Genomic DNA, 13,121 nt, shown 5'->3' on the forward strand with positions numbered 1-13,121 from the left:
TTTTTGTTAGAAGCAATAGTTTTCAACAGTTTGCTTCCCCCAAAACTTTATCTTTTTTGTTACAAGGGTATACATTTAAAGAAAAAATCAGAAGTCCACTTCTTATTAGTAAAACCCTATTTGTGTCATGACAGCTTCATAAATTACCATGACACTAACAATTATTTCCATATTCCTAACTGACATTCAAAAATAAAACTAGGCTGGGTTTGGTGGTGCATGCCTGTAATCCAAGCAGGAGGGGAGGTAGAGATGGGCAGATTGCTTGAGCTCAGGGGATCAAGACCAGCCATCTCTACAAAAAATACAAAAATTAGCCAGGCGCAGAGCTGCACTACTGTAGTCCCAGTTACTTGGGAGACTGAGGTGGGAAAATCATCTGAGCCCGGGAGGTAGAGGCTACAGTGTGCCAAGATTGTGCCACTGCACTCCAGCCTAGGTGACGGAGTGAGACCCTGTCTCAAAAAAAAAAAAAAAAAAAAGGAAAAAGAAAAGAAAGCTAAGCACATAACCAATTTTAATCAATTTGGAATAGCATGTTCCTGGCTGAATCACATATCCAACTATGACTTTCTCAAAAAAAGAGAATCTGGAAGGAGTTCACATCACCAGCCGGGCACAGTGGCTCACGCCTGTAATCAATCCTAGCACTTTGGGATACCAAGTCGGGCAGATCACGATGTCAAGAGATTGAGACCATCCTGGCCAACATGGTGAAACCCTGTCTCTACTAAAAATATAAAAACTAGCCAGGCGTGGTGGCACTCACCTGTAATCCCAGCTACTCGGGAGGCTGAGGCAGGAGAATCACTTGAACCTGCAAGGCAGAGGTTGCAGTAAGCCAAGATCATGCCACCGCACTCCAGCCTAGGTGACAGAGTAAGACTCTGCCTCAAAAAAATCAGTTAAGTTAAATTAAAAAATAAATTATATCACCAAAGAAGATTTCTCTCAAGTAAATAAGTGCTAAGCACTGAATACTACATGGTGAGATCTGGAAAGAACACCATTTCTCTAAGCTACTTGGCGACTTGTATTCAGTACGTACGGCCTGGCTTAAATAGAATGCAAACAGATTCAGGACTACGGACTATAGGGTACTAAATGCCCCAAAACATTTTTTTTTCTAATACCTTAAAAATCTAATAAAAATGAAACTTTAGAAAAGCCACCAGAAGCACTAATAAAATAATGTGAAATAGACGATAACATGGCTTATGATAGAATAGTATATGACAATCAAATACTTCTAGGAAGGATTACCACCAAATTGGCAACCACATAAACCTAGTTCTAAGCAACTGACTAAAACAAAAAAAAATGGGCAAATTAGCCAGAACCTAGCCATTTCATTAGGTAGATCACAGGAATCTAAGTTCAAATTTCTTTAAAATGAAGAACGGATGAGCCAAGATACACTAAACTGCCAACCCAAGGAATGTTTTTAAGGGGAAAAAAAAAGGGCAATGTAAATCCAGAGCATGCAGTTTTTCAGCCATCAGCATTCAACCAGTGTATGTATTAGTTAACAATCTATGCTTAACTTAAGTTCCCAACATTATCTCCTATTGTAGCAAAAAAGTTAGATATGTTCCAAAAAAATTTATACAAAGTGGAAGTAAGCAAGTCACAGGACAGGATTTATTGGGATTAAAAAAAACTCCTATTTTTATGGAAAATGCTAAAAGCAAAAGTGACTGAATGAATGACTAGAATAATCTGTTATGAAAATGACTTTAATAGAAACTCTCAAATAAAATTACCTTACTAATTCTCCAAAATTTTATATATATAAAATATATTCATATTTTGCAACTAATACATTGAGGGCATATGCTATCTTTCAGATTTCAACATGATCTTACAAATAGATATGTTCTTAGAGTAGACACTTCTAAAAACAAAATAATACTAGGAACATTGAGTTTTCATTGACATTTGTGTCAAAATCTAGCTTAAAATTACATTTAGACTGCTTATTCAATAAAAATGTTTAAAAGATAAAGCTCTAGAGTCAACAAATATCAGCAGTTCTAGATTCTACTTCTCATTTTAGCACTAATTATGCAGTCTTTGATGATATCATCTTATTTGAGGCTTAGTTTTCTCAAGTTATTAAAATTAATATTGAATCATTTTTAAGTCAACAAATCCAATAAGGAACCAGGGTTCTTAGAGATAAAATTTCAGTTATCTCTTTTGATTAATTTCAGGTATTGCTTTATTTCCCCTAATTTCATCTACTTCTCAACTCTATATAGAAATAATTTAAAATACTGCACTCCAGTCAACAAGAGCAACAAAAATAATAACTGAAAGAATGGTGGGCCTACAATCAGAAGACCTATATTCAAATTCTTACCCCTCCATGTGATCTTGACAAAGTTATCTCTCTAGGTCTCAGTTTCCACATCTGTAAAAGATGTATAATAATTTTCTCTTCCTCTCAGAAAGATGTCATAAAGATCAAGAGTCCATATATGTAACGCAACTAGTACAACACCTAGCACATGGCAGATGCTCAGTAAATATTATTAAAAAAAAAACCACAGATTCTGCTGCTTCTTCACATTCTGCTTGTATATCTACAGGTTTCTTCCAGCACTTAATATTTAATAAGGTTGGACTTTCCAACAGGTTAATACCTTTCATTGACTTTCTGCCACAATATAAAAGTATTACTGTGTATGCTTGTCAAACACAATTCAAATTGTACAATTGTACAATGCAAATACAGCAATTTCGTTCTGTATTACTTTATTGGAAATAATACTACCAACTTCCAGCCCAAAACTAAAATGGCTTTCAAATTAAATTTCAATCTCCTAATAATCAGTATACATTTTAGAGCAGCATTTCTCAAGTTTCTAGTTCATGCCTATACTATGGTAGGTATTACAACAATAAATAAAATAGACACAATTCAACTATCCAATGGGGCTTACATACATGTAAACAACTACCACAGAGCATGAGAGAAGTCTCAAGACACATGAAAACACAAAAGATGGATTCCCTAACCTAGACTTCAATGGGTCTAGGAAGGATTCCTAGAAGAAATGATAAATAGAATGAGAAGGAATTAACTACAATAGGCTCAGGTAATCACACGTTCAAAGGGCCAGAGATACCATCTCAATTCTTTCTGAACAGTAAACACTAGGGCTGACATTTAGAGTAAAAAGAATGGCGAGAAAACAACCAACAGCCAACATACATCAGATCATAAAGAGCTTCTTGGTAAGACATTTTAAAGAGTTTGGACTTTAATTTGACAGCAAAGGGAAGCAGGTAAATTAGTGTTGTAAATCTGACACTGCTTTTCAGAAAGATCACTCTAGCTGTTATATAATAGAGAGGGATAAAACTGAGGAGCTGAAGAGCAACAAAGCTATTGAAGTTCTGCAGGAGAGAAAGGGTGGTGCCTAAATTTATCACGATCTCTCATTACTTATTTCTGGGGCATCTCTGTTCATGGCTGTCTCCACTACTACTCTTTCAGTCTCCCTGGTTACAAGATGCACACTCTGTGTACTCACTATCAAACGATGCTTAGCACAGTATCTGCCACATAGGACGTCTTTAATAAATATATGATGAAGGGTATTCATGGTGAGAATACTACTAATAATAATACTGATATGAGAGCTACTTTAAAGATATAAGAGATAGGACTTGGTGTTCAACACACCAAGGTGATCAGGATGCAACATGGATTCTGATACAAGTTTCACACAGAGGTACTTTGAGGATAAAAGAAAAGAAAAAGGCAGTTTTAAATACTGAAAGCTTTCTAAGTAAAGGATGGGTATTATTACAATACTGATGCCCAGGGAAGTATCAGAAATTTAGATTCCAACATGGAAGATAAAGTATTCTATGCTTAACCATAATTTATTAACTCTAGGATTGGGGATGAGAGAAAATACAAGGTTCCACACTGATCTTCAGTTGGGCCACATTGTAAAGAGACTTAAGGTCCAACAGGCAGATATCTACACAGAGAATCAATATGCTCAAACTTTTTGAGATAGTATGAAGGTTGGATTAACACAGAGAAACAACTCCAGACAGAGAAACCAAATATGATGCCACTGCAATGAGCCTGGATACTCAGTGATAAGAAGCTTAGCTAATATTAGAGTACTGAAAGAAAAATAGGAGACTTTATAGAGGAAGAAAAATAAGTCATGGGGGGATTGGTGAAATACATAAGGCCACAGACAAGAAGACTATTGTTTTCCAAACTGGGTGGTAAAGAAAGAGGTAGGAGGGAAGCACGATGAGATGGAGGAAGGAAAGCGAGAGCAATGACGCTAAAGAGGAAAAGAGGCATAAACTGGTCTCTTCGAAATTGTAACTCGGAAAGTATTTTCATAAAATGATACCGGAGACCTCAACAAAAATTGTCCCACATGAATGGTAAAAAGGCAATGAGCCTTTGCCAAACCAAGCCATTTCAAAAGTTTATGAAATAACGCTTTGTCTCCTGCTGTTTTGCTTTTATTTTTTTTATTTAAGCATTTAAAAAAGAAAAGCTTTTATATTTGGAAAAAAAAAAATAGCTTGGCTTCCCAGTCTAGAATGGAGAGAAACATAGCTTGTTATCATCCTGGGGATGTTTTATTTGGGTGGATATTTAGGTCTGTTAGCAACTCTCTCAAGATCACACAGCAAATTGATCTCAGAGCTCAGAGGCAAACACAGATCTCCTAGGTCCAATGAAACACTTTTCACTATCCTATATTGTCTTCATTTACCACAAAATTCCATTTATCAGAAAGCTTCATTATCCAGGCATTCTGGTTAATCAAGATTTTGCCAAAACATAGTACTCATTAAAAGATAAATGGAACTACAGTGTTTACAGATAAAATCACAGGATGTCTGTGATCAGTGGCTCTTGGGAGAGGGAAGAGAATATGGACTAAGAGGTGCTGGAAGGAAGGAAGATGGAATAGTATCATAAATATGATGGATGCTATGTGCCCAAATCTTCCTTCAGGAAAGAAGGACCCAACTGCTGAGAGAGCTCTCGGCAGACAGGCCCAGGTTGTCAGCACCACTAAGCTCTGCCTCAGCCCAAGAGAGATGTCTTGTCCAAGCTCTTGTACCCTTCCCATGGGACAGCCCACATCTAGTAATGGATCCATATGGAAATATAAAGGCCAGACCCCCTCACAATTCAAGATATCTCTGAAGGGTCATCCCATCTTCAGAACTTCCCCCAGGGTCAATTGAGACTCCTTTGAGATCCATCACCATTCAACTTTAACGTGGGGCCAAAGCTATTTCCTTTCCCTAGGTGTTGATCCTAAGAGCACTCCCTAAGAAGCCTGAGTCTCCCTCTCAAAGTCTGCTCGCCAGGGAACTCAAACTGTCAAAGTCAATATCGAAGCCCTTTTTGGTACAAAACTGTTCATTATACTGTTCTTTCTATTTTTATATGTTTGAAAATTTCTATAATTTTTAAAGGGTACCTGGAAAGAACTTCGATATCCACAAATCAGGGATTAGTTAATACATTATGATAAAGCTTTACAATGGAACACTGCAGTATGAGATACAAAACAAACACCAAAACATATAGTGGGTACACACACACACACACACACACACACACACACACACACACTTCGAATAATTCTGGAATGATAATGAACAAACAAAAAACAGTAATAATGACTGCCTTTTAAGAGGAAGAATAGGAGGAGGAGACTGGGCTGAGTAGAAGTCCTAATTCTCAACATAAATTCCTGGTTTGTTGTTGTTGTTGTTTTTGCATCATCACTGTATTTTCCATTATAATACAGTTAAATAAAGGAATAAACTGGCCTAGATACACCAATTTCTTTTTTTGTTGTTTGTTTTTTGAGATGGAGTTTTACTCGTCACCCAGGCTAGAGTGCAGTGGTGCAATCTCGGCTCACTGCAACCTCCGCCTCCCAGGTTCAAGGAATTCTTCTGCCTTAGCCTCCTGAGTAGCTGGGACTAAAGGCCACCCATCACCAGGCCCAGATAATTTTTGTATTTTTAGTAGAGACGGGGTTTCGCCATGTTGGCTAGGCTGGTCTTGAACTCCTGACCTCAGGTGATCCACCTGCCTCGGCCTCCCAAAGGGCTAGGATTACAGGCATCAGCCACCATGCCCAGCCACACCAAGTTCTTTTGTTTTAAAGTTGTACATATGCACACAACATCGGGTTTTCAAAATACATTTAGGTTTAACAAGTATTTATCTTTAGGCTATAATCTTTTTAAATGTTAGCTCCTTCTACTGTGAGTGTCCCGTCCTAAACCGCATGATTTCCTATTCCTGCTACTCCTATTTTCACTACACCTTCCAAATGCTTCATGCATAACACCCATTCATCTGTTCCACTACAGACTGTTTCTCAAGGATAAAATCTATGAATCTAGCACCTTTGTTATCTAAGCATTAACAAGCAAACTGCATATCTGCACCTAAAACACTGACTTTTACTAGTGGTCAGTATGTATTTATTGAATGAATAAACAGAGAGGAACAGTAACCAGCATTTCTTAAGCCCTCACTATGTGGCAAGGGCTATATTAAAGGTTTCACGTACAGCTCTAATTTAGCTCTTTTGAGGAAAAAAATGTCTCTTTAAAAAAAAAATCTAACTCCTCCTGAACCACTGCAAAAATCTTCCTCCCTTAATTATGTTTTCACCGTCTACCATTTCAATCTATTTTATAAGTTAGCCTTTGCCCTTCAAACATGTCTACATTTCATTTTTAGCCAAATACCTTCCCTGGCCTCTACTTGTAAATTTAACAATCTCTCTCTCTCTCATTACAATTAGCATTTTGAAACATGGTCTTTAACTTGGTGCTTCCATTTCCTTAGTATAAAAGGCCTCATGTACTCTAGTCTCGGCTCTCAAAAACACTTAATTTAAGGACACTCAAGATCTCCCACTACATGAAGGGGTCAACAATCTTTCTAAAACGACACTCCAGGGCAGAACTCTCCAATATTGCAGAGACAAGCAATGCCTTACAAGAGAAGTGAGGAAAGACGATGCTTTGACATTAATCAATTGTTGATAACCTATTCTTCCTCAGTTCAATTATCTTATATATACTCTATAGCTGCTAGCGTGACGTTGCTGATTTTTTGCAATGCACTCTTTTTTTCTGGTACAGCAGACTGTCCCAATTATCTTCTTCCCATTTTCTCAGCTTTCCTCTACCTAGACATGTGAAGGCTTATAGAGCCCTAAGAAAAATTCAAAAGACTTAATCCTGTTACCTTACATTGGTTTTTTTTTTTTTTTTAATTCGATGTGCCTTTAAAAAACTTAAAATGAAATTACCTTTCGCCTTGTGATTCCTCCCAAATTTTTATTATGAAAAAATCTCAAATATACAAAAGTTCAAAGTAGAATATAACAATCACTCAAAAAATATTATCTTGTCATATTTCCATTGGCAATGTGGTATATCTACATACATGCTATATATATGTGATATATATATGCTATACATATGTGTGTTTTTTAGAAGTCTATGTGTATATATGTGTATGTATTTGTGTGTGTGTGTGTGTAGAACCATTTGAAAGTAACTTATACATGTCATGATGATTCACCCTAAATGCTTTTAAAGACAGAACTTAAAAATAAGGGCATTCTCCTTCATAAACACAATACCATTATCACACTCACTATTATCAACACCATAATCATTCTCTAATAGCATCTACAAACCAGTCCATATTCAAATTACTTCAATAGTCTATAAAATGCTTTTTATAACTTTTTCCCCCAAACCTGCAAACAAAATACTCAAGTTTTATGCACTGCATTTGGTTTTTATGGACTGAATGATATATCCTCCAAAATTCCTACGTTGAAGCCCTAACCCCTAGTGCATTTGGAGGTAAGGCCTGTAAGAAGGTGATAAAGGTTAAATGTGGTCATAACAGCAGGACGCTACTGTGATAGGGCTGGTGTCCTTGTAAGAAGGGGAAGAGACACAAGAGCTCTCTCCCTCTCCACCACTGTGAGAACACGGTGAGAGGGCAGCCATCTGCAAGCCAGGAAGAGAGCCCTCACAGAGAACAAACCTTCCAACCTTAATCTGGGACACTTCTAGCCTCTAGAACTGTGAGAAAATCAAATTCTATTGTTCAAGCCACTCAGTTTGTGATAATTTGTATGACAGCCTGAACAGGCTAAAAAAGCTGTTTGGGCTCTTTAGTTCTAGAATAATCCCACCTTATTTTTTTAATACTAATTTTAAGAAGCCAAACCAATTGTTGGAGAATATTCCACATCTGAAGATTTTTCTGATTGTTTTATATAGTATCATTTAACTTGTTCCTCCATCATCTGTTTTTTACTATAAACGAAGTTGGATCTAACAACGTTTGCCTCAAGTAAACATTGTTGGCAAGAATACTCAATAGGTGGTGATGTACACTTCACACGGCATCACCTCACTTATGTCACATTTTCCTATGAGCAGCAATTCTACCTTTGACCATTTGATTCAGGTGGTGACTACCAGATTATTTTCACTTTTACTGTTTTTCTTTTTCCTTTTGAAATGATCAATGCCCTATGGGGTGATATTCTGATAAGACGATCCTGTTCCACACTATCCCAGTTATATTGGAATCACAAATGATTTCTAAAAGCTATAAAGCAGTTAAGATTACATACAAACTAGTATTAGATCAATATTAATTCCTCCACACTGTTTTTCTAGCTCTCAAATACAAAAGTCTGTATTTCTATCCTAACGACAGAGCATTTTCACAGGATAGTCAATATCTTCTCAGTCTGTGTCCCCAGGCAGGCCCCCTGTGACTTGCAGACAAAAACAAATTCAAATTTTCTCTCATGAGAATGGGCACACATGAACTGGTATAGGCCGTAGCTACCCACCTACCAATGGGGAATATGAGAAGCAAGTACTAAACCCTAAACAGCTAAATGTACTTGCCACAGCTGCAGTGAAAGAAGTTTGTAAAAGTTTATTCTTTTTTTTTTTTTCCATTTTTTTTTATTGCATTTTAGGTTTTGGGGTACATGTGAAGAACATGCAAGTGTATTCAAATTCTCAGAGAACATTCCTACATCATTCATCAAAAGAATGTACCCAAGTCAAGATCACAGTATGATGTGATGAGAACATGATCATTAAGATGATGTATTTTCTTTGTGCTTGTGCATTTACCACCATTCAATTGAAGATTTGGAAAAAACAAAAAAAAACTGAAGCAGATAATGAAGACTCTGTTTATTATACTACAATGAGACAGCTAGGTCATAAAAACATACTAAAGAAATTACTCAGCTGCTTCCTTATAACAGAGTGTTTCAAAATTTAAGAGCTTATAAGGGACACAACCTTCTGAACACTTAAGCAGCTGACAAGATTACACTTTCTTATTTGAGTGGTAAAGAAATATACTGTACTCTCAATGAACCTGACACTTTAGGACTGAGTTGGTTAAAGGAAGTTCCAGTATTCAGTTTCAAAGGAACATGTGGAATGAGCAGATGGCAACAGGAGACTACACTTATTTCTTATTGCTAAACAGCCCTCAGTGCATGAGAGACAGATTTGGAAAAACTGCAGAGCTATCTGGTCAAAAATAAATCACATTTTACAAGTGATTCATAGATTCTGAGGCATATAAATCATGTTTTAAATTTCTGCAGGTGCTATTAGAATGACTGAATTCTTCTACTTATACTCTATCCATCACCAACCTACATCAATTTCAAGAGTTACTGATTAAGCTAAAAGCCCATTATGCCCACCAAGACCTTACTTTTTAAAGGAAATAAATTCTATTTGGTAGAAACAACTTCAACTTTCTCTTGCCACCCACCTCTAATCTCACCTGCATCTCCAATCATTCTAACTTCTTCCCTTACATTGCCATCCCAAGTCTAAACTGAGCACTGAACTTTCTCATTGTATATACGTTGAATTAAACAGAAAAAGAAGAAACAAACATGCTTCCCCAAATTGGAAGCTGAATTCCCACATTCGTCTTGGAATCACTAAAATATGTTGGGCAATTGTGAAGGTATGAAAGTCACACTGACTGGAGAGGAACCCAGCTCTACATTTCCCAGTTTTAAACTCTGAGGAAATATGTGACATGTCAAATAAGACTTCTCATTTATAACATGACCCTCCTCCTTACAGACTATAGAAAAGTGCTCTGCCTGTCACAAAAACTGCCCTTGGCAAGGTCACCAATGGCCTCCCCACTGTTAAATCCATTATCAAGTTTTATCAAGTTCTAATCCTTATCTTGCTTGACTTACCAGAAACATTTGACATAGTTCACATTCTGTCCTTGAAATACTTCTTTACCTGGCCTCAAAGTCTTCATCTTTTCCTGACTTTCCTTCTTCTTATTCCTTGGTTTTAGCCTCCCTTCTTACTCTTTTGACTTTAAATGTTGGCATTCCCAGAACTTAGTCCTTAGACTTCTCTGTCAACACTCCCTCCTTCAACGATCTTAACAAGCCTGGTCGCTTTAAATACCATCTACAGGTTGAGTACCCCTATCAGAAATGCTTGGGACCAGAAGTGTTTTAAATTTCGGATTTGTGGATATTTATATTATACTTACAGGTTGAACATTTCTAAACTGAAAATCCAAAGTCCAAAATGCTCCAGTGAGTATTTATTTGGAGCATCATGTTTATGCCCAAGAGTTCTGGATTTTGGATTAGGGATGCTCAACCTGTTTACACTGACAATTCCCCAATTTATAGTGTGGGAAGCTTTTCTGAAATCCAAATTCATATGTCCAGCTTTCTACTCAGCATCTCCTTTTGGAAATAAGTTTCTCAAATGTGGTATGTCCAAAAGTGAGCCCCTGCTCTTCCTTCCTCAATCATGCCCCTCCTGCAGTCTTCCCGTCTCAGTAACTGGCAACTCCAGTTTTATAGCTACACAGACCGAAATCCTAGAATCATCTTTAATTACTCTATTACTCTCTCACATATTCCATATCCCAATCCATCAGTAAACACTACTGGCTATACCTTCAAATCATATCCAGAATCCTGCAACATCTCAACACTTTCACTAGAAACACCCCATTCTCAATCAGCATCTTCCACCAGGGATAACACAACAGCCCTCTACCCGGTCTCCCTGTGTCCATCTTTGCTCCCCTTCAGTCTCAACACAACATATACAGTAATACTATTTAAAAAAAAAAATCATGCTGTGATCACATCTCAAAATCTTCCAATGGCTTACCTGTCTCACACAGAGCAAAAGCCAACTCTACACATGACTGTCCATCTTACATGAGTGAGGTGGTTGTTCTCTCCCTGCTCACTCTTTTCTATCTGCTCTGATTCACTGGTGTTGCTCAAAAATACCAAGCAGGACCTCACCTCAGAACAATGTCCCCCACCCCAGCTTCCTTTTGGCACACTCCCTCACCTCTTCGAATCTCTGTAAAATATTACCTTTTTAGTGAAGGCTTTCCTGACCATCATAAATTGCAAAATCTGCCACTCAAACAGAATATTTACAATCATTTAACATACCATTTGTTTTATTGATTTATCATCTGCCTCTTCTGCTATATGTTCTATGATGGTAAAGCTTTGTGTTTGGTTTCTTCTTTATTGTATTCCCAGTGCCTAAAATTCCTGCCACACAGAAGGAATCCAAATACTTGAATAAATGAACAAACTAGTGAATAAAATATGTTTGCATTGGTTTAAGTAAAGTTGCACCCATCCACAAATTAAAGTATATCTCGATTTTATATGCTTTGGATTTCACAGGAGAGTTTCTTGTCAATTAATTCTTCTACAATAATGTCAAGAATTAATACAAGTCTCCTTAATCAAAATGTTATTAACATATTACTGCTTTTTCCCCAGCTATAGTTTTTACCTACAGTCCTGCCTCTTTTATTCTATCATGATATATACACAGCAAAACATACCTTAGGCACTATGAAGCAAATTAGTGACACAATCACTACTACACTCCCTATAGCCTATTAATTAATCACAACACTGTTTCTTAAAAGTAAGTGCAGTGATATTTCATTCGTGTGAGTTTTCTGCTCCAACCGATGAAAGTTTATACTGTCTGTTTCTATTTCAAATGTTTAGAAAAAAGAAGAACCCTTATGGAAGACAGCCAAATAAACTTGAATGTGAAAACAGAAGGTAACTGGCTAACGCTATCAGTCTGCTATCACTGACATATACCAACCATCAACATTCAGTAAGAAACATGATGTGCAAAATACTAGAAGAGTATCTCCAGTGAGCTTGAAGGGTCATAAATTACAACTGCTAAGCTGAATGGGAGACTACATTTTCAAAGTCATGTATTTCCAGGCCAAGTGCAGTAGCTCATGACTAATTTCGGTACTTTGGGAGGCCAAGGCAGGCAAATCACTTGAGGTCAGGAGTTCGAGATCAGCCAGGCCAACGTGGTGAAACCCTGTCTCTACAAAAATACAAAAATCAGCTGGGTGTGGTGGTGCATGCCTGTAGTCTCAGCTACTTGGGAGGCTGAGGCAGGAGACTTGTTGAACCGGGGAGGCAGAGGTTGCAGCGAGCCGAGACTGCACCACTGCACTGCAGCCTAGGGGACAGAGCAAGACTCCATCTCAAAGACAAAACAGAACAAAAAAAAGAACAAAGTCACGTATTTCCAGAAATTTTCTATTTTAAAGAGCCTGCAGAATAACCCTTAGCACTTCAGAAATCTTCCCTCCCCTGAACTGACCAATGTCCTAACATTCATTGTTCCAACATTTTATGGCTCTAACTCAAGTAATCATAAGCTCCCCCCGCCCAAAAAAAACCCTGTAATTTCATTAAACATCACCAACATGTTTTGAAAAAAAAGAAATCCAATTTTATTTAAAATAGTAAATACCTAATGAAGATCATATATATGTTTCTTAATAGAAAGGAAATAAAAATTTCACTTGTAACCATAGGGACTTTCTGAATGAAGTCATGATATAGGATTTCTGCTTCCAACAAAATTTTTTGTGTTCTTTTGTATTCAGCAAAGTCACCTGAATTATCGAATACAGATCAAGACAAACGAACCATAAAGATGGAATTCAAATTGTAAGT

At 37.1% G+C, this 13,121-nt stretch overlaps 1 protein-coding gene across 4 annotated transcripts in view; it reads right to left on the reverse strand.

The window, feature by feature from the left end:
• Positions 1–13,121, reverse strand: part of WDR7 (WD repeat domain 7) — a 390,653-nt gene that overhangs the window by 356,596 nt on the left and 20,936 nt on the right. The window contains exon 1 of one of the 4 annotated variants that reach the window (XM_012446432.2): positions 770–788. The exons of the other annotated variants lie outside the window; for them this stretch is intronic. The gene's annotated coding sequence lies outside the window, so the exon portion shown is untranslated. Of the gene's footprint in view, positions 1–769; positions 789–13,121 lie in introns of those variants that run through there. 4 annotated transcript variants of the gene reach the window in all.

Source organism: Aotus nancymaae, unplaced genomic scaffold (assembly GCF_030222135.1).
Source record: "Aotus nancymaae isolate 86718 unplaced genomic scaffold, 86718_ANA_hifiasm-v0.15.2.pri h1tg000020l, whole genome shotgun sequence".
NCBI classification, from domain to species: Eukaryota; Metazoa; Chordata; class Mammalia; order Primates; family Aotidae; genus Aotus; species Aotus nancymaae.